The 19,274-nt window shown below is 46.2% G+C and overlaps 1 protein-coding gene across 8 annotated transcripts in view; it reads right to left on the bottom strand.

Moving 5' to 3' along the window:
* Positions 1–14,391, bottom strand: part of CASP14 (caspase 14) — an 81,550-nt gene extending 67,159 nt beyond the window's left edge. For 5 of the 8 annotated variants that reach the window (XM_030209510.1, XM_030209514.1, XM_030209516.1 and 2 more), the window contains exon 1: positions 14,256–14,391. The gene's annotated coding sequence lies outside the window, so the exon portion shown is untranslated. Of the gene's footprint in view, positions 1–11,862; positions 11,902–12,860; positions 13,031–13,580; positions 13,669–13,726; positions 13,846–14,255 lie in introns of those variants that run through there. The other 3 variants (XM_030209511.1, XM_030209513.1, XM_030209512.1) reach the window with 3 other exon arrangements.
* Positions 14,392–19,274: the final 4,883 nt, after the last annotated feature.

Raw genomic sequence — 19,274 nt, 5'->3', positions numbered from 1 at the left:
ACCTCGCAGCGCCAGCGAAGAGCGACCTGGGCCCGACCACGCGTCCAGCGGTGGACGTGGCTGCGGCGGGCGGGAAGGAGAGACCGCTGACTGCGGGCAGGGAACTACCGGGAACGGGGAACATCGTGGGTCCATTTGTGACGGTGTCGTTGGTCTCCGGCGCGGGCGGACGGTCCGGGTCGGCGGTGGCTCCCTGTTGCCTGCCTGCCGCGTGGCTGCGGCCTGCCCCCACCGTCGCTCGGCTGCTCAGAGCTCCCGCGGTCTCTCTGCCTCGGCCAGCACAGTCCGGGGTGCCCGGAGTGTTCGGGTCCCTGCGCAGAGGGATCGGGCGGGCCATAGCCTGCCGCACTGGTCAACCGTGGTCCTGGGCACTGCCACCGCACTCCCCGGCCGGAACGTCCTGGGTGCGTACTTGCAGTGTACGGACCACGCGACCGAGACGCCCGGGGCTTCGCAGCGCAGACAGGAGAGTCCACCAGCCCGTTCCAGCCGGCCGATCCAACATCTGCTGAGGCTTCAAGGCGATCCAGCGTACGGGCCGACCGGGGCAGGGACAGAGACCGTGGGAAACAATCCATCAGCCACATCTCGTCCCTGACCAGTCTGTAGGCCCAGCTTCCCTGCCTGCCTGCCTGCTCTGCCTCATCCGCTCCACCTGCCTGCCTCATCTGCCTGCATGCGCACGATCCAGCTTCTTCCTGCTTCCATGCTTGTTGTTCCAGTCCACCTGCCTGCTTATCACAGCCATCTGCTCCAGCTTGATCCAGCTCGTCCAGCCTGTACCACTCCAGCTTCTCCCTGCTCGCTCCAGCCCATCTCCACCACCCTCTACCAGTCCATCGATTCCAGCTTCTTCCCGCATGCTACAGCTTGATCCAGCCCGCCTAATCCAGCTCGCCCACCTTGTTCCACTCCGCCTAATCCAGCCTGATCCAGCCTCTCCCTGCTCGTCCCAGTCCGTCGGATCCAGCCTCTTCCTCTTGTTCCAGCCACCTGCTCCAGCTGTTCCAGCCCGCCTAACCCAGCTTGCTCCAGCCTGATCCAGCTTCCCCCTGCGCGTTCCAGCCCGCTTAATCCAGCTTGCTCCAGCCCGCCTGATCCAGCTCCCCCTGCTCGTCCCTGCTCCGTCGGATCCAGCTCTTCCTACTCATCCCAGTCCATCTGCTCCAGCCTCCGTCGGATCCAGCGCTTCCTGCTTGTTCCTGCCACCTGCTCCGGCTGTTCCAGCCCGCCTAATCCAGCTTGCTCCAGTCAGCCTGATCCAGCTCTCCAGCCACCTGCTCCTGCTGTTCCAGCCCGCTCCTGCCATTCCAGCCCGCCAAATCCAGCCACCTGCTCCTGCCATTCCAGCCCGCCTAATCCAGGCCCTCTGCTCCAGCCATCTTACTCCAGTCTGCCTGATACAGCCTGTTCCAGTCCGTCTGCTTCAGCTTGTCCCAGCCTACTCCAGTCTGCTTCAGCTTGTCCCAGCCTACTCCAGTCTGTCTGCATCAGCTTGTCCTAGTCCGCCAACTCCTGCTTCAAACCACTCCAGCCTGCCTCTCAACCTACTAGCCAATCATTGACTTTCCACCAATCACCCGACTGTCTACCACCCACCTTGTAACCCGCCTGCCTCCCAGCCCATCTTCCTACCAGCTCATCACTCTCCTGCCCGACTGCTTATCCTCACCTGCCTGTTTCCCAGCCCACCTACCTTCCCTTTGAACACCTCAGTCACTACCCATGGCCCCATTCACATCCTATTCCTTGCCCTGTCCCTCCCTAATCTTTTCCTCCTCTCACCGCTGTCTTTCACTACCCATCCCTATCCTCTTCCGCCCTCCCCTACCTACCCGTCCCCCACCACCTCACCATCCCTACTGTCTTCCTCCTCCTTCCTAGCTCTCAACCTTCAACACTTCCTTCCTGCCATGAACCCTTCCCCTTTCCTCCTAAGCGCATCCCGTCTTCGCCGCCTTTCCTCACCCACCCTTCTCCGCACTCTCTTGCTCCTTCTCCTGCTATCCGCGGGTGACATCAATCCCAACCCAGGTCCCCCACACCTGTCCTCATCCTCATCTCATCTATGCAAACGATCCTGCGATATCTCCAATCTCATCCCTATTCCCCTCCTCCCCCCCTTTCTCGTGTGCCCTATGGAATGCCCACTCAATCTGCAACAAACTTCCCTTCACCCACGATCTCTTCATCTCCCATTCCCTTCATCTGCTCGCCCTAACTGAAACCTGGCTCACCCCGGACAACTCTGCCTCAATCGCAGCCCTATGCCACGGTGGTTATCTTTTCTCCCACTTGCCCCGCCCAGTCGGCCGCGGTGGCGGCGTCGGACTACTACTTTCGCCCGCCTGCAGCTTCCAACCGCTCCACCTACCTCAGTCTCACAGTTTCTCATCCTTTGAAGTTCACTCCATCCGTCTATTCCACCCACTGCCACTCAGAGTTGCAGTCATTTACCGCCCCCCTGAGAAATCCCTCCCTTCCTTCCTTACCGACTTCGATGCCTGGCTCTCCGTCTTTCTTGAGCCCTCATCCCCATCCCTCATTCTCGGTGACTTCAACATCCATACTGACAACCCTTCCGATTCGTATGTTTCTCAGTCCCTCACTCTTACCTCCTCCTTCAACCTCCAACTGAGCCCCACCACCCCTACTCACAAATCTGGCCACTGTCTTGATCTCGTCCTCTCTTCTACTTGCTCACCCTCCACTTTCTGCGTTTCACCTCTTCCTCTCTCCGACCACCACCGTATCACATTCACACTTCAGCACCCTCCCCCTCAATCTCGCCCAACACTAACTACTACGTCCAGAAATCTCCAGGCTGTTGACCCCCCCACCTTATCCTCTACTATCTCTGATCTCCTCCCTTCCATCTTGTCCTCCACATCCGTTGACAAAGCTGTCTCCACTTACAATGCCACTCTTTCCTCTGCTCTTGACACCCTTGCACCGTCCACCTCCCTGCCCACAAGACGTACCAATCCCCAGCCCTGGCTGACCCCTTGCACCCGATACCTCCGCTCCTGCGCCCGTTCGGCTGAACACCTCTGGAGGAAATCTCGCACCCTTACTGACTTCATTCACTTCAAATTCATGCTATCCTCCTTCCAATCCTCCCTATTCCTCGCTAAGCAGGACTACTATATCCAATTGACCAATTCCCTCAGCTCTAACCCTCGTCGTCTATTCGCCACTCTCAACTCCCTCCTCAAAGTGCCCTCTGCTCCCACCCCCCCTTCACTCTCTCCTCAATCTCTGGCCCACTACTTCCGTGACAAGGTCCAGAAGATCAACCTCGAATTCTCCACTACTCCCTCTCCTCCTCTTCAGCCTATATCTCACTCTGTCATCCAACCTACCCAGGCCTCCTTCTCCTCCTTTCCTGCTATCACCGAAGAGGAAATCACCCATCTCCTCTCCTCCTCGAAAGCCACCACTTGTTCCTCTGACCCCATCCCCACTAACCTACTCAACACCATCACTCCTACCATCACCCCCACCATCTGTCATATCCTTAACCTCTCTCCACTGCATCTGTCCCGGACACCTTCAAGCATGCTGTGGTCACTCCACTCCTCAAAAAAACATCACTTGACCCTACCTGTCCCTCCAACTACCGCCCCATTTCCCTCCTACCTTTTCTCTCCAAGATTGCGCCGTTCACAGCCGCTGTATTGATTTTCTCTCCTCTCATGCCATTCTTGATCCGCTTCAATCCAGCTTTCGCCCCCTACACTCAACAGAAACAGCACTATCTAAAGTCTGCAATGACCTATTCCTCGCCAAATCCAAAGGTCACTGCTCCATCCTCATCCTCCTCGACCTCTCCGCCGCCTTTGACACTGTCAATCACAACCTACTTCTTGACACACTGTCCTCCCTTGGGTTCCAGGGCTCTGTCCTCTCCTGGTTTTCCTCTTATCTCTCCCATCGTACCTTCAGAGTACACTCTCATGGTGCGTCCTCCTCCCCTATCCCGCTCTCTGTTGGAGTTCCTCAGGGATCTGTCCTTGGGCCCCTTCTTTTCTCAATCTACACCTCTTCCCTAGGCTCCCTGATTTCTTCTCATGGTTTCCACTATCATCTTTATGCCGACGACACCCAGCTTTATCTCTCCACACCACAAATCACTGCGGATACCCAGGCCAAAGTCTCGGCCTGCTTATCCGACATTGCTGCCTGGATGTCCAACCGCCACCTGAAACTGAATATGTCTAAGACTGAACTTATTGTTTTCCCACCCAAACCCACTTCCCCTCTCCCTTCACTCTCTATCTCAGTTGATAACACCCTCATCGTCCCCGTCTCATCTGCCCGCAACCTCGGTGTCATCTTCGACTCCTCCCTCTCCTTTTCTGCGCACATCCAGCAGATAGCCAAGACCTGTCGCTTCTTCCTCTATAACATTAGCAAAATTCGCCCCTTCCTCTCCGAGCACACCACCCGAACTCTCATCCACTCTCTCATTACCTCTCGCCTTGACTACTGCAACCTACTCCTGACCGGCCTCCCACGTAGCCATCTATCTCCCCTTCAGTCCATCCAGAACTCTGCCGCACGTCTTATCTTCCGCCTTAACCGATATACTCATGTCACCCCTCTCCTCAAGTCACTTCACTGGCTCCCAATCGGATACCGCATACAGTTCAAGCTTCTCTTACTCACCTACAAATGCACTCGATCTGCGGCCCCCTCCGTACCTCTCTACCCTCATCTCCCCTTACATCCCTACCCGTAACCTCCACTCTCAAGACAAATCCCTCCTTTCAGTACCCTTCTCCACCACCTCCAACTCCAGGCTCCGCCCCTTCTGTCTCGCCTCACCCCACGCCTGGAACAAACTCCCTGAGCCCATACGCCGTGCCCCCTCCCTACCCATCTTCAAATCAATGCTCAAAGCCCACCTCTTCAATATCGCCTTCGGCACCTAACCACTTCACCTCTTCTCAGGAAAACTTATCTACCCCAACTTGACATTTCGTCCTTTAGATTGTAAGCGCTTCCGAGCAGGGACCGTCCTTAATTGTTAATTTGTACAGCGCTGCGTAACCCTAGTAGCGCTCTAGAAATGTTAAGTAGTAGTAGTAATATATCAAACATGAGCAATAAGGCAATTACAGCCGTAAAGATATTCAAATAACAATGCAAAGTATGACATGGTATACTACTTACAATGTCAACATAATAGGCCATTTTAATTGATAGTGAAGGGTAAAGCAAAGATAGGACATATAGATAAGTAAGAGAGGAAGAAGAGTTAGAAAGTAATGTGATTAATTTAAAGAAAGTTGCACATGAGGTTAGACAGATGGTTAAATATTATCTCAGCTAGGATAGAAGTGCATAAACATGTTACGTGCAGCCAGTGTCACTCCTTGTGTGAGTGAGACTAACAAGTTAGTTACTTCTTCCATCAAAGGCCTGGTTGAAGAGCCAAGCTTTCACCTGCTTCCTGAAGTAGAGATAGTCTTGTGTTAAGCAGAGCCTTTAGGCAGTGATTCCAGAGTGTGGGAGCTACTCCGGAGTAGGCTCTCTTGCGGGTATCACATCATATAATGTCTTTTGGAGAGGGTGTGGTTAGTGATGGTCCTTGAGAGGACCTTAGTGGCAGTGTGTAGAGGATCATCCTATTCTTCAGGTACTCAGGGCCATTTCGTGAGGGCCTTGAAGATCAGACATAAAGAGTTTTAAATTTAGCCCTGTATTGTACTGGTAGCTAATGAAGGTTTTGCAAAAACTTCTCCGAATCTTGCTACTGCATTCTAAATCAACTGGAGCTGGTGCAGGCCCTTTGTAGTCAGACCATTTTATAGTGCATTGCAATAATCCAGTCTTGATGTTATCATGGTATGCACAACTGGGATAAGATTTACCTTCTCAATGTAAGGCAAGAGGCAACGTAACTGTCACAAATAGTAGAAGCAGCTCTTGAAGGTTGCTTGGATTTGGGGAATCATAGTTAAGAGTTGAATCTAACTACATTCCAAGGTTCCTGGTGTGATTTTAGGGGGAGTTCGTACTTCCCAAAAGGGATTTTGATGTCAGGTATGTATCCACTTGTGTTAGGGACCCAGAGAAGCTCGGTTTTACTTGGGTTCAGGCAAAGTTTGTTTTGTTTAACCCATTCTTGAATTGATGTTAGACAGGTAATCAGTTTATTCAAGGCTGTAGGTAAGTCAGGTTCAATGGGTATCAGTAGCTGCACATCATCTGCATAGATGTAGAACTGAGTGTCCATTGACCAATTCAGCTCAGCTAGTGGCTTGAGGTAGATATTGAACAGAGTAGGTGACAGTATCGATCCTTGTGGTACCCTGCAGGTCAGTGTCCATGGTGGTGATGAGTTGCTCACAGCAAACAAACAGAAGAACAGTAACCCTTGTAGTGATGCAAACAAGTCAATCACAGTGAGGGTGATGAGTTGCTGCCAAACATTATGGATTGTTGCTTGTCTGATAGATAGGATCTGAACCAGGCAAGTACTGTTCCATTTGTATTCTGTAAGTCGTGCTAACATGATATCATGATCCACAGTGTCAAAAGCTAATGAGAAATCTAGCTGTACTAACACCAAGTTGAATCCCGTCTTGGTTTCTGTGGAGATCAGCTAGTAGGGATACGAGGACAATTTCTGTTCCATAACCGAGTCTGAATCCAGATTGACGTGGATCCCGCCAGTTTCTCTCTTCTAGCCAATCATTAAGTTGAACTCAGACTGATTGTTCTATGTGTTTCCCTAGAAATGGGATGTTGGATACTGGTCGGTAACTTTCAAGCTTCTCCTGGTCAAGGTTATTTTTCTTTAGCAAAAAGGGCGAACCACTGCCCTTTTTAATGCTGTTGGTAATTGCCCATTAGAAAGAGGCGTTCACAATTTTTGTGGCACCTTCTATGAGGTCCATAATTGCTTGCTGCACTATCTCTGATGGGCAGGGGTCAAGGGAGCAGGTAGTTGGTCGAAGGTCTCTTAGGAATTTGACAAGGCTCTCCTCAGTCATTGGGTTAAAAGTGTCCCATCTGTCTTTGTCAGGAGTGGGTAAGTTTGTGCACCTCTGGTTAACAAATCACTGCAGTTCAGTTTAGACTGGGCAGGCTGGTTCTGTTGTGGGGGTTGCAGTAGACTGTTTACTATCATGAACAACTGCTTGGCTGAATTGGCAGCCTGTGCAATGCATTAGAGAAATACTGTTTTTTGGTACCTGTTAAGGCTTGGTGGTACTTTGTCGTGTGCTTCCTACAGTTTAGCCTGTTTTCATCCGGGCAAGATTTACACCATCTCCTTTCCAGTTTCTGTCATTTAAGGATCCAAAGTTCCGGAGAAAATCAAGGTGAGCGTTTGAGTGGGGCATAAGACCTTTTTCAGTGGTGCCGCTTTCTCTAAGGTCTGTTCCGACACTGTGGTTCTCTTTTCATCCACATGTGGATAGTCCAAGGCCTCTAGGAAATTCTCCGCAGTTAAACTTTTTTTTTTGTCTGATCTCCCTCCAAATTCTGGGAGGTGAGTTTTGTTTCAGGTGGTCACTTAGGGAAAATTGAATTAGAAAATGGTCTGACCATGATAGGAGTGTTATTTCATTACTGTTATCCCAGAATTCTGGGATAGCCACCCCTTTGTAGAATACCAGGTTTAGTATGTGACCCTTTTTGTGGATTGGAGAATGGATCACCTGTGTAAAACCTAGTGCTGTCGTCATATCCAGAAAGGCAGCTGCGGTGGTATCTGGGGTTTCGATGTGCAGGTTGAAATCTCCCATGATCACCAGCCTAGGGTAATTCAGGGTCGCTTGAGTAATCAGGTCTAGGAGTTCTTGCACAGATAATGTGTTGTTATGAGGTGCTCGGTATACCATGAGATAGCTTCCAGTTGGATTAAAAGAGATTCTGATTCATGTAGCTGGGGGATGGATATTCTGTGCAGTTTGATTGTATTCCGAATCAAGACTGCTACCCCTCCACCCATCTTCCTGGTCTTGGTTGGTGCTGGATGTTGAAACCTGTTGGGCCTAGTTCAGCCAGTGGTAAACCCCCGTTTTCATCTAGCCAGGTTTCACTTATTCCTAGGATGTGAAGGTGCTGTTCATGTATGGCATCATGGATCACCGAGGACTTCTTTGCAGTTGATGTGGCATTCACCAGTCCTATCGTTCCCAAGGGTGGTCTGGGGGTAGCTTTGGTGTGGCAATGAGGTGATCTTTGTACTGTTATAAAGGTGTTTGACCTCTTGAACTTTTGCCTTCTCTTTGGTTGGTGGGGATTATGGTTTCCTCTCCCACACACCACTGGGATGCTCGAAGTCTCATGGTCTGTGGGACCAAGGCACATTTTTTGTGTCAGAAGCTACCTAGACAAAATTTCACTGGGTGGCTGTGGAGTTCACCCTGTGGATCAGCAATCTTACTACTTGGCAATGAAGAGTTAATGCTTTAAATAATCTAAAAGAACAGACCTTTTTAAAGCTATACATTCAGACCAGGCCTGTGAGATCAAAGGCTTCCAGCAATAGAGAAACAAATGGCTGTACTTAGTACGTCTGTGTGAATTTCTTTGAAAACTTAATGCAGAGGCATTGATGGCCGACTTTAGTTTTAAGGACTAACAGATTCAGAATTTTAGAAATAGTTATATAGTTAAAATAAATTTTTAACTCATGGATTGCAGGTATGAACTTTATAGTTTCTGGTTCTGATATCCTTGGATGGTCCAATTGATGCAAGTTGCTGTAGGCTTTTTCTTTGTTGTCCAGGAGGGTTAGATGTAAATATAGATCCAGCTCTGATCACAGGGCAAGAGGAGAGTTATTTGTAATGTGAAGGGAAGATAACATTTCCTTTCTCCAGCCAAAATATACAGGATTCCTTGTGTTTGTCCCATGCATTTTTGAATTCCATCACCCTTTTCATCTTCACTACCTACCAAAGGAGGGCATTCCAGGTATTTACCACCCTCTTCATGAAAAACTACTTCCTGACATTATTCCTGAGTCAGCCCCCCTGCAACCTCAATTCATGTCCTCTAGTTCTACCACCTTCCTGTCTCTGGAAAAAGGTTTGTAGATTAATCTTTTCAAATATTTGAATATCTGCAGCATATTTATTAATGACATTTATACCCCACATTTTCCCGCAACAATTTTGAGTTCAATATCATCCCTCTCTCTCCTCTCCTCCAGGTTATACAAGTTCAGGTTCTCAAGTCTCTTCACATAAGTCTTGTGACAACCCCATACAATTTTCGTCGTTTTTCTTTGAACAGCTTCAAGTCTTTTTATGCCCTTAGAAAGATACAGCCTCCAAAATTGAAGAATACTCCAAGTGGGGCCTCACCAACGACTTGTACATGGGCATCAATATCCCCGTTCTTCTGCTGGTTATACCCCCTCTCAAGGCAGCATAGCATCCTTCTGGCTGTGGTCAATGCCTTGCCTGGACGTTGGTCCCGTTGGTGATAAAGAGTGGTTCCCCCTGAAGAAGACCTACGAAATGCGGTCTCACATTGGGGAACTTGGAGTATACCAACTATGTGGGTTTAATTTACTTATCCCTGGAAGCCTCCCACTTACCTGACGCATTCTTTGGCTGCCTTTAATTTAAAGGTTTGACCGTGTGCAGGAGGATCACAGAAGATTTGTGTGACTTTGCAAATCCCAGTACTTCTCTGTGGTTTTTTTTTATCACAGAGATAAAAACAGTGGCTTTATATTGCAGTGGAGTTTTTTCTTTCTTCACTTGAGAACTTGTTGGATACAAAGATCAGCAATGTTCAACATCTGCTACAATTATTAAGAACTGGGTTTAGTGTGCCCTTGTGTTTTCTTAGGGCTCGACTGATCTTTATTGAGATTGTGCTCTGATGATACACAGAAACTGAAGAAACTGCAATTTAGGGTTTATGTTTAATGTTCTTTGTGGGATTTACATATGTGATCAGGGTATAAGTTTGGTGTGGATGGCAGTGTGAGTTGCAGGGATATTATTTAGTAATTCTTTTAATGCACTGATTTGTTTTCACTAATAAAGATTTTGTAATTTATAAAGAACAGGAGTACTGTTTGTTGTTGATTAAAATTTAACTGCCAGACCTTTGACCATTCTTCTAATTTTTGGAATCTCTTCTCATGGTTTCTACTCCCTCTGGGGTATCCATTCTATTGGCTATCTTTGTGTCATCTGCAAACAAGGCAAACTTTTCCTTCTAATCCTTCAGCAATGTCTCTCACAATTATATTATACAGAATTGGCCCCAGTAGCAACCTCGAGGCATTCCACTATTCACCTTCCTTTCCTCAGAGCAGATTCCATTTACCACACCCTCTGCCACCTGTCAGTCAACCAGTTTCCAATGCAGTTCACCACTTTGGGTTCTAAATTCAGCCCTCTGTTTATTTAAGAGTCTTCTGTGAGGAACCGTATTAAAGGCTTTGCTGAAATCCACGTACATTACATCTAACACACGTTCTTTATTCAGTTCTTTGGTCACCCTAAGAAATCAGATTTGTTTGGCAGGATTTTCTTTTGGTAAAGCCATGTCTCGGATCCTGCAACCTGTTAGATTCTAGAAAGTTAACTCTTCCTTCAACAGCAACTCCATTATTTTTCCTACCGCCAATGTGAGGCTTACCAGCCTGTACTTTCCCACATCAGCTCTTCTCCAATCCCGCAGAATCAGTCCCATCTCTTAAGGTCTATTAAACAAATCCTAAGAGGTCCCGCCAGGATTTCTGAGCTCCATCAGTATCCTGGGATATATCCCATCTGGACCCATAGCTTTGTCCACTTTCAGATTTTGAAGCCGTTTATAAACACTTTCTTCCGTGAATGGTGCAATATCCACTCCATTCCCAACAGCGGTCCATCTCCAAGATTTTCTTCCATGAACAGAGAAAAGTATTTGTTTAGCACATTTGCTTTATCCTCATCACTCTTCACATAACTATTCTCAGCATCTTTCAGTCTTACAATTCCATTCCTAGCTTTTTTTTCTTTACCCCAATATATCTGAAAAAGGTCTTGTCAGCTCTTGTTACATCTTTAGCCATTTTTTTCTTCCATCTGTGCTCTCTCTAGAGGTATTTTTCCCTATTCGCTTCTTTGAGTTTAATCCATTAGTCTTTTCCCCAATTCTCTTTGCATTCTTCTGTATTTCTTGAACGCAGTCTATTTTGCCTTTATTTTTTCAGGTACTTGTTTGGAAAATCATATAGGCTTCCTGTTTCTCTTGTTTTTGTTTACTTTCCTTGTATAAAGATCTGTTACCGTATTTATAGCAGCTTTCAACTTGGACCACTGTGCTTCCAACTTCTCCTACGCCTACCCAAGTCATCAGTTCCTTCTTCAGGTACAACCCCATTTTATGAAATCCAGCATGTCTGAAACCCAGCATTTTCAGTTTTGTGTATCTGCACTCTGCTTTTGCTCTTATATAAAACCATATCACGTGATGATCATACTAGATTCACCAGAAAAAGGCAATAGCAAGAGTAAGGCAATATTAAGACTGGAAACTCAAATGACGACAGAAAGGCAGCTCTATGGGCACTTTCCTACTGAAGCCAATAGGTCCAAATTATTGACAACCCAAAAAACTCTTAATGAGCATCTTCAAAGTGTTAAGAAGTCCTTGGACGTGTTATAAAAGTTTCAGTTGTATAAATATGGGAATAAAACTGAAAATTGTTGGCTAGGCTTGTTAAAAACAGAGAAGGGCCCAGAAGGGTAGCTACGTTGATAAAGGATAACAGTCTGAAAACGCATAATGATGTGGAAATTTCAACTATATTTAAGAGTTTTCATGAAAATCTATATGCTGCACCACCAGAACTAGGTCTGGATGGCGAGGCATATTTGAAAGCTATTGACTTACCCCTTATAACACCTGCAGATAAAGACCTCTTGAATGCTCCTGTCATAGAAGATGAGATAGAATTATCAATCAAAAAAGTGCATTATATAAAGCCCTGGGCTTGGACGAGTATCGAGTAGAATTCTATAAATTAAGAGATGATGACGATATTAGACATAAGAACATAAGCATTGCCATACTGGGACAGATCAAAGGACCATCAAGCTCAGTATCCTATTTCTAACAGTGGCCACTTCCAGGTCACAAGTAACTGGCAAGATCCCAGAACAGTAAAACAGACATTATGATGCTTATCCTGGAAATAATCAGTGGAATTTCTCAAGTCCATCTTAATAATGGCTTAAGGATTTTTCTTTTAGGAGTGTATCCAAACCTTTTTTTAAACACCACTAAGCTAACTACTTTTACCAAATTCTCTGCCAAATAATGAGTTTAATTACACACTGAGTGAAGACATTTTCTTGGGTTTCTTTTAAATTTACCACTTAGTAGGGTCATTAGGTGCCCCCTTGTCCTAATATTTTTGGAAAGCGTAAACAAGCAATTCACATCTACCTGTTACATTCCACTCTGTTATTTTAAAGACCTTTATGATATCTCCCCTCAGTCTCTCTTCTCCAAGCTGAAGAGCCCTAGATGATTTAGCCTTTCCTCATAGGGATGTCATCTCCATCCCCTTTATCACTTTCATCGCCCTTCTCTGTACCTTTTCTAATTCCACTATCTTTTTTCAGATGTGATGACCAGTGCCCTAGACTCTATATATCTCGCTGAGATCCCGGCATGGAAATCAAATCATGTTCTATAACAGTGACCACAACTTAATTAGTTAACATCCAATTATCATAGCTGATTAGCTTAATAAGCAAATTATCAGCGTTAACTGGAATTAATTAGAATTTACATGCACTGTGCAGTGCCAAAATGGAGGCGTGGCTATGGGCATACCATGGGCATGCCAGAAAACTATGCGCAGAAATGGTTAAATTATGTCTTACCTGATAATTTTCTTTCATTTATAGTCATACCAAACCAGTCTAGACTAATGGGTTATGTCCATCCACCAGTGGAAGGAGACAGAGAACACCAAATATTTCCAAGTATTTCGCCCTTAAAGGCATTGTGAAGCCTAGAATGCTCAGGTTTTCGAATAGCCAAGGAATGGTGCCTTGAAGGAGCAATGGACAACAGCACAAAAGCCAACAAACCATGAAAGAAGGCAAAACTCAACTGACATACAGAAAAAAAGTCCCATCCCTTTTTATATAAATACAGCCTATAAGCTCCCTCATATGGCTTACTTCTCCTACTCCCAAGTATATTACTCTCTCTCCTAGTACAGCCAAGTTTCCCATCTGTCCCCTTGTCAGCAGCCCCAGCATTAGGTCCTTTCTCCAGCACCTATCCCCAGTCCCCTTCTCCCTACCCCATCAGCCTCAACTTTCCATTTCCATCTACCAGAACAAGCCCCTTTCTGCTATCCTGTCTCCTTTTCCCATTCTCAGCCCCATCTCTAAGCCCACATGCCCCCTGTAAGTCCCCAGCCCCATCGTCAAGCTCCAGGTCTGTGTTCCCACCTTTCCCCTCATGTCAGCCCTCAACCCCTCCCTGCTCCCCATCTTTTATATTCCCAACTGATATTAGCCTTGTCTGTGAGCCCTACTCCCAACACCGTGACCAGTTCCCCTTCTCCTACCTGCCTAGAATGTTTAACTCACCTGCAAAGAGTTCACAGTTCACCTTTATTTCAATAACGAGAAATAATACGAACATATAATAATAATGAAAACAAAGCGGCTTAGACAGGAACTTGAATTTCCACTGCTGCAACCTGCACGGGCGTGGATATAAAATCGGAAAGTACCTGTATCCTCTAATTGCTCTCTGGATTTGTTGCCCGGTGCTGGCGGGCCACAGCCAGATACGCACAGTCAGAGCGACGGTAGCTTCAAGACAAAACACCTGTCTCTCTGCAGGTAGAAACTGGCAAAAATAATTTTGGTAGGGCGGGGCCAGGCCATATTCCATTCCGACGCCTATGCGCTTAAAGGAAAAGGGGGTGGGACTTGATATACCGCCTTTCCGAGTTGTTTTTTTGCAACTACATTCAAAGCGGTTTACATATATTCTGGTACTTATTTTGTACCAGGGTATTCACACAAGCCAGCACACAGACATACATTTAAAGAGCACAGTATAAACATTCATATGGATACAGGCAAACGTACCAGGTCACACGAATTCGTCTGCACGCATTCGGAGACTGATCCCCCCTCCCCGTGGTTTTTGCCATGTCTTCCTCTTCCTCCCCCACCACCAGCACAACAACAACAGTCAAACTCATGCCTAAAACTAGCCCGCAGCCTTCCGTCCCTTAATACACAACTTCTCACCCTCTCTGATGCCTCCCCCTCGCGGGGATGATAGCACGTACTGCCTCCTCCAACCTTGTCCCTTCAATAATTCAGCACAGCCACACTTGTTCTCTGCCCGCGCGGCGCGAGGCTCAAACAGCCCAGTAGAATCAGCGGTCGGTCATGTGATCTAGTAGCACATGCGTGTGGCAGTCTTCACGTCCGCTGCACGTGGAGGTCGCCACCAAGAAGGTTGAAAAAAAAAGTGGACACGGCGGGCTAGTAGTAGCCTAGTGGTTAGTGCAGTGGACTTTGATCCGGGGGAACTGGGTTCAATTCCCACTGCAGCTCCCTGTCTCTGGGCAAGTCACTTAACCCGCCATTGTCTCAGGTCCAAATAAGTACCTGTATATAAAGAGTAGTTACTTACCTGTAACAGGTGTTCTCCGAAGACAGCAGGCTGCATATTCTCACAAGTGGGTGACGCCACGTCGGCCCCGGAGGATTTTAAAGCAAAATCTCAAAATCTCTTTACGGCGTTCTGTCGCGCGAGCGATCGTACTGCGCATGTGCGCACACCTATTCCCGCTCGCCGAGCGGACACGCCCCTCAGTTATATCCAAAAGATGGAGGAGACAACTCCAAAAGGGGAAGGTGGGAGGGTTTGTGAGAATATGCAGCCTGCTGTCTTCGGAGAACACCTGTTACAGGTAAGTAACTACTCTTTCTCCAAAGACAAGCAGGCTGATATTCTCACAAGTGGGGTATCCCAAGCTTTCAGGCTTACACAACAAACAGTGGTCAATAGAGTCTCGCAACGGCGAGGCCAGAATAAACATTGACCTGAAATATCTAAATGAGTGTAGCCTGGAACAGAACAACATGGGCTTAGGAGGGTTGGAGTTGGATTCTAAACCCCAAAGAAGTTCTGCAGCCCCGACTGCCCAAAAACCGACTGACGCGTCGGCTATTCTGCTGAAGGCAGTAGTGAGATGTGAATGTGTGGACTGATGACCACGCCACAGCTTTGCAGATCCCTTCAAAAGTGACTGATTTTAGATTAGTCACCTATTCAGCCATGGCTCTAATTTTGTGAGCCGTGACATGGCCTTCTAGAGTCAGTCCAGCTTGGACAAAAATGAAGGAGATGCAATCTGCCAGTTAAGAAGAAATGATGCGGTTTCCGACAGCAACTGGCATTAAAAGAAATAAACAACTGGGCGGACCTTCCGAGGGAGCTCGTCTGCTCCACGCAAAAAGTGCGCAGCTTGCTTTCGCCAGGGCTTGTAAGATGAGGGAGAAAGCATGTTGGCAAGACAATTGACTGGATCAGATGGTACTCTGATACCAGCGCCAGTAAGAACCTTGGCTGCATGCGGAGAACTACTCTGTTAAGATGAGAAGTAAGGTAAGGAGCTTGAGCTACTAGAGTCTGAAGCTCACCGACCTTTCGAGTTGAAGGAACAGCCACCAAGGAGAATGACCTTCCAGGTCCAATACTTCAGATGACAGGAATCCAGTGGCCCGAATTGAGCTTGCAGCAGCTGGATGAAAACGACATTGAGACCCCAAGATACTGAATAAGGAGTGATAGGGGCTCTGACCGAAGCATAAGAGCCAACTTGAAAAATTATTGTGGGTGCTAAGCCCAACAGAAATAATCCCCCTTAGATACAGACAAGGAATTCTCTCAATACTGTGGGAGAAGTAAACGTCATGAAGTGGACAGCTGAAGGCTGACCTTGTACACGTTGATGATAAGCTCTTATTGCACGAAGATGAATACAGACCGAGTTGGTCTTGAGACCAGATTCAGACAGGTGTGGAAAGAACTCAAGCAAGGTCTGTATAAGACTAGAGGCAGGATGTAGGACCTCGCTGTCACACCAGACGGCAAACCTCTTCCATGAAAAGAATAACACCTCTTTGTGAAATCTTTTTTGGAAGCAGGCAAGAGTCGGGAGACACTCTTCTGGAAAAGTCAACGAAACCTACACTCTCAACATCCAGACCGTGTGTAGTAAAAAAGAAAAAAAAAAAGAGAAGCTTATAAGCTTCGTTGAGGCACAGCCCCTTGTGACTCTGGCAATTACTTAAATTTTTTTCTTGCCTCAGGTACAAAAAATACCTGTATATATAAGCCACAATGAGCCTGCCATAAAAAGAAAAAATAAAAAAGAGATTTACTCCGAAGACCTGAAGAAAACACGAAGCCCTAACGAACTCCGTGTCTCCTCAGACGCGGAAAAAGAAAAACTGAGGGGCGTGTCCGCTCGGCGAGCGGGAATAGGTGTGCGCACATGCGCAGTACGATCGCTCGCGCGACGGAACGCCGTAAAGAGATTTTGAGATTTTGCTTTAAAATCCTCCGGGGCCGACGTGGCGTCACCCACTTGTGAGAATATCAGCCTGCTTGTCTTTGGAGAATGTAAACCACTTTGAATGTAGTTGGAAAAAAAACACAGAAAGCCAGTATATTAAGTCCCATCCCCTTTCCCCTAGTAAGCCTGTCTGCTTGCAGGGGGGAAAGGGGGACCTCTTTCCTCTCCCTGTCTCAACATTTTATCACCTTGCACACATTACTTTAAACTAGCAGTTTCCTTTGTTAATGATTTTAAAAAGCTATCATATGGTAGTTTCTGTTAGGACAGGCCTACAGAAGTATAGTTATACTTCCATCACAAAAGAGTTCCTTTCTACCAGGGCCTAAGTTATTTTCACAATTATGTTAAATTAAAAAGCAATATATTTACATATTTCTCACAATATGTATGGATATATGTTTTTTTTTATTTCCAATTTTGTAGTCTGTTTGTTTTATTGTATTTTGTCAGACCCCTGGGGCAGGCGCACATTGTGCTGAAACACAGCCAGTGTCCTGTCCTTTTTCTACGTTGTTCTAGCCTTGGAGGCCCTTTTGTGCTTTATTTTGTTGCTGCTTTTAATTGATAGTGTTGCAGGAATTGATGCATGAATTACCCCTATTGTTAGCAGAATCTGTGGTACTTCAGGAGTCAAACAGCACACACCAGAATGAGGGAGAAATCTTCTTTATTTGCCAGCAAACAAAGTAGGACATCAGCATTAAGTCTCTTCTTCTCTTTCTCTCAGCTCTCTGGATGTTATGGCTTCTGTCTCAGCTGCTTCTCTTCTTCTGCTGTCTGTCTTCCTTCAGCTCTCCTTCTTCTATCTGTTCCTTCTGACGTAAGCTGCTTCTGCTCCCTCTTATATACAGTTCTAACCTCTAGCCCCCCTTACTTTCCAGATGGTAAAGAATAGATTAATTACCTTGTCTCAACCAATCATCTCTATACATATGTTCAAAATATCAGTTACATAGGTTCCAGACATATCCTAAACTGACCTATGACCTGGGGCCTCTCACACTAGACATTGTGGCTCCCATCTCTTACATTTTCATTATGATTAATTTCTCAGCTATTGCTTAAACTAAGTTCATTTAGGGGCGAAGGGACATTCTCATATTCCTAGTCAACTTCATACTAACTGCTAACTGAACTCTGGCATTCATTAAGGGGTCAAGGGCCAGTCTTACTTAATAGCATACAGATATAGTCTGTTATTACTTTCAGGACCATTCCTACATTTACCTATAATTAATCAAGACTTTTCTTGACCCTTTTCACCTATCAGCTCCATACATTAAACCAGCCAGGACTGCAGAAAACTCAAACCATATGCTGACCTTTTCACTGCAGTCCTACTCAGAACGTAAGGCAAAGAGTTGAACAAACATTAGATTTAAAAAGGTATTCTACATATTAACTACACAGAATAAACATATTCTAAAATAAGCATCCTTATAAGACATATTCTAAAATACACAGAAATCAGAATTCAAGAATATCTAGAATTATTTAACCAGCTTTAAACTACAGTATGTCTGGCTCATGCTTTGTTCATTCATAATAGTATACAGATGTGCCAGCATTTAGCAATCCATCACTCACAAAGGGTGAAAGAAGTTTCTGCCTCTGACCTTTCTAACCTTTAGCTAGATTTCTAAATAATCTGAACCATCTGGCATTCCTTCACTTTACTTGCAAGGTGAAAAGTTGAATTCAAGCACCAAGCTTTTAAACCCCAGATTTTTAAACAGAATTAACACTTAATATAATTTCTTATATATGTATAATTATGCCCATGCCGCCTCATTCCCCCCTTTGAGACTAAAATCAGCTTATGCAGAGATAAGTCTCACAACTCAAACTCTGGAGATTATAGTGATCCTAATTAGGAATAGACTTGTGAATCACCATTACCCTACTTGTTAAGGTCCGACGGCATACTGCCGAAGCACATGAGGCCAGGAAACAAAACAACAACCCTGCTAAAACTAAGACTATTAGGGAAATAAACAAAGGACGTATCCAGGAGGTCAATGACCACCACCAGGAGGTAAGGTCTAATCCTCCTCGGTAATCCTCCACATTAAGGCTGGCCAACTGTAGGACTTTATCCATAGCATGCCTAACTACATGCATCCTATTTATGACAATGGTACAGCACTCTGAAGAATTTAGCACTGTGCAGAGGCCACCCTGGGCTGCAAAGAGGTAGTCAAGGCCCATACGGTTATACCGAGAAACTATACTTAATTCATTAATTTGATCCTGCAATGCATTGACTACCACGTTCAGCTCATGAACTAAAACATGGAGTAGGGACTGAAGTCTCCGGGTAGCCATGCCTAGTTCAGTAATACCCGCTACCGGGCCCCCAATTGGAATCCAGGCCGTGGCAGAAAGGGCTACAAGACTCTTTTTAGTCAGAGGATAAGTAGAGTTAATATACTGGAGGGCTAATTCAATCGCCTCATCCTCTGTGGCAACGGAGGAAGGTAAGGACAAGGCCTCTCGCTTAGAGCGGTGCGGGGATGGTGGCTTGAGGAGAGGAATAACTTTAGGAAAATAATTCAAGGTTACCAATACACAAAAATCATATGTGGGGGGAAGAATCATGTGGAGGACATTATCACAAAGCCAGTAATGACCAAGGAGAGGGCGAGGAAAGTTCCCAATAAATGTTGGCACAGGA

The sequence above is a fragment of the Microcaecilia unicolor genome, chromosome 7 (assembly GCF_901765095.1).
Source record: "Microcaecilia unicolor chromosome 7, aMicUni1.1, whole genome shotgun sequence".
In the NCBI taxonomy this organism is placed as follows: Eukaryota; Metazoa; Chordata; class Amphibia; order Gymnophiona; family Siphonopidae; genus Microcaecilia; species Microcaecilia unicolor.
Note: the sequence above shows the minus strand (reverse complement) of the source record. Positions and strands in the feature narration are given on the sequence as shown.